General features: G+C 49.9%; 1 protein-coding gene across 1 annotated transcript in view; it reads right to left on the bottom strand.

The window, feature by feature from the left end:
• Positions 1-3,038, bottom strand: part of RAC2 (ras-related C3 botulinum toxin substrate 2 (rho family, small GTP binding protein Rac2)) — a 23,428-nt gene continuing 20,390 nt past the window's right edge. The window contains exon 8 of the transcript XR_001005979.1: positions 1-18. The gene's annotated coding sequence lies outside the window, so the exon portion shown is untranslated. The remainder of the gene's footprint in view (positions 19-3,038) is intronic.

The raw sequence follows: 3,038 nt of genomic DNA, 5'->3' as shown, positions 1-3,038 counted from the left end.
CCCTCTCTGCACCTCCAGCTCCTGCCACAGCTTGGTGTGAAGCATGTAGTTAGTAGGTGGGAACTGTATTGATTGAATTTTGGATTCTGCGGAAAACTGCTCATTTCACCTTCCTTGAGGTCCTCTCCAGAAGCCTTCTAGGGACATCCTGGATCTGCCTCTCCTTCTCCGGGGCCTGTCCTGCTCTGCCTCCCATATCATGTGAGAGCTGGATGGAGTCAGATGTCCCCAAATGTCAATATCTCTCTGGAGCGTGGTAGGAACGGTGGGTAGGGAGGAGAGGTCAGAGACCAGAGGAGCAGATAATGAAGAGTCTAGACTGCAAAAAGTCAAGGTTTCAGTATCAGTGCCTGTGTCACAAACCACTTCAAAATGTAGTGGCTTACAATAGCCATGTTATTATCCCTTATGATTCTGTGGGTTGGCTGGGCTCATTCGGGCCATTCTTTTCTTTCATGGTGGCCAGCTGCGAGTCATCTGGAGACTCAGCTAGGCCAGCACATCCAGGTCAGCTCTCGCACATGGCTGGCACCTGGCTGGGGTGGTTGGAGGCTGGGCTCAGCTGGGTTGCTGGCATGGTTCAGTCTCTCTCATTTCATTAAAGTCCATTCTTTCACCCACTTACTCATTTGTACAAATAACATTCATTCCGCATGGATTAGGTGGCCGGGACTCACTAGGGTCTTAGTGTAAAACAAAACACACAGGCCCTTGTGTGTGTTTGAGCTTATAGTCTAGAAGGGAAGCACTTTTTGAACAAATAGACCTATTTAATAAACACTTAATTATAAACAGTGATGAAGACTGTTCTTCAACAGAGGGACCAAGAGAGAAGCAGGAGGAGGAGGTGATCGAGATTGACTGTGGGCTGATTGCGGAGGAAGCTCTGGGTGCTATGGGTGGAAGGAGCGGCTTGAGCAAGGGTCCCAGGGTAGAAAGGGGCCTGGCATGCAGTGCAAATCCTGGGAGCAGCCTGCATTAGTCTGTTTTCACACTGCTAATAAAGACATACCCCCAGCCTGGCCAACATGGCAAAACTCTGTCTCTACTAAAAATACAAAAAGTAGCCGGGTGTGGTGGCACCTGCCTGTAGTCCCAGCTACTCAGGAGATTGAGACAGGAGAATTGCTTGAACCTGGGAGGCGGAGGTTGCAGTGAGCTAAGATCATGCCACTACATTCCAGCCTGGGCAACACAGCAAGACTCTATCTCAAAAAATAAAACAAAATAAAAAAATAAAAATAAAGACATACCCAAGACTGGGTAATTTATAAAAGAAAGAGGTTTAATTGCCTCACAGTTTAGCATGGCTGGGGAAACCTCAGGAAACTTACAATTATGGCAGAAGGGGAAGCAAACACATCCTTCTTCACCTGATGGCAGGAAGGAGAAGTACCAAGCAAAAGGGGGAAAGCCCTTTATAAAACCATCAGATCTCGTGAGAACCCACTTACTATCACGAGAACAGCATGGAGGCAATCATCCCCCTCCCCCATGATTCAATTACCTACCACTGGGTTCCTCCCACCTGGATTATGGGATTCAATTACCTCCCACTGGGTTCCTTCCTTGAGATTATGGGAACTACAATTCAAGATGAGATTTGTGTTGGGACACAGCCGAACCAGATCACAGCCCTTGTGGCTGGAGCTTTGCAAGGAAAGGGAAGATAGTGCCAAGTGAGATCTGGAGGTAGAAACTGGCAACATCCTATAGGCCTTGTAGGTGAGGGCAGAGGTTTCATGCCAAACGTCCTGAGATGCCATTGGAGGGTGTTATGCAAGGGAGTGGTATAACGTGATTGGTGATTGGTGGTTTAACGTGATCACTCTGGCCACTCTGTGGAGATAAACAATGGCCAAAGGCAAGAGTGAAAACAAGAAGGCCAGACAGGAGATATGAGCGTTAGGATTGGTGCTCAGTGAATATTTCCTTTCCTCCAAGTCTGGGAAGAGTTCCTGTCCCTGCCCCATTGGCGGTGCTGGGCTCAGCCACGTGAAGCATGAGCAGAGGCCTTAAACACTGCATGGTTTGGCTTGACTTCTCATGCTCCTGTGAGAAGGATGAGAAGGACATGCCCCAGGGAATGCTGGTCTAAGGAGAATGACAGACAGGTGGAGCCAACACACACACACCCACAGCCAGGAACGAGACCACCCATCCCCAGCCTGAAGCCAAGTCACCAGCCAAACCCTCCTAAGTCAGCGGACCCACTGTCCACCTACAACTAGTGAGTGTGAGAATACAGGCCTGCTGCTGCTTGTCTCTGCGTTTGAAGGCAGTTTGGTTCGTTACACAGCATTATTGTGCCAATCGCTGACTATGACAGGAGGCTACCGCAGGAATCCAGCAAGGAAACAGTGCTGACCTGGACATTAGAAACCGTGGCAATGCAGAGAAGTAGGGGGCGCTGGGGAGATTGTTGGTGATGGGTTGGAAGTGGAAGGTGAGGGAGAAGGTGTCAAGGAGGACTCCCAGGTTTTTGGTTTGAGAGCCTGGATGCATTTACTGAGTGATGAAGGCTGGGTGGGGCGTGTGAGTTTGAAATGCTCAGGAGACATCCAAGCAGAAGGGCCATTTCCTGGGACTGTCTGCTAGCTGGACAGCCCCCCCACTGGCCTGTGAGCTCCTGGGAGCAGACTCATGCTTGACCTACCCCCAAGCCTTGGGCTTGACACACGGTCTCAATAACTATTTGCTGAAGGATTCAATGATTGAATAAGTCAGTGGTTCTATTAGCATTTTTGACGGCACAGTTGTTTGTAAACGAGGAAAATCCCCAGGCCACCTGGTGGAAAACGGAGTATAGGCAGAGAGAGGGAAGGCAGGAGGCTGTGGCTACTGTCCAGGGGAGACATGGCAGAGGCTAGGTTAAGGAGCAGCCGTGGGGACAAGGGGTGGATTTAACAGATAGAAGCCGAATTGTCCAGGCTTGTGGCCAGGAAATGACAGGATGAAAGGATCGGAGGAGTTTGGGGGACCCCAGGCCTCTGCTTTGAAGAAGGGACAAGGAACAGCCAGTCTCTAGAATAGAGAGC

The sequence above is a fragment of the Mandrillus leucophaeus genome, unplaced genomic scaffold, assembly GCF_000951045.1.
Source record: "Mandrillus leucophaeus isolate KB7577 unplaced genomic scaffold, Mleu.le_1.0 Scaffold2, whole genome shotgun sequence".
NCBI classification, from domain to species: Eukaryota; Metazoa; Chordata; class Mammalia; order Primates; family Cercopithecidae; genus Mandrillus; species Mandrillus leucophaeus.
This window is presented reverse-complemented; position numbering and strand designations above follow the sequence as displayed.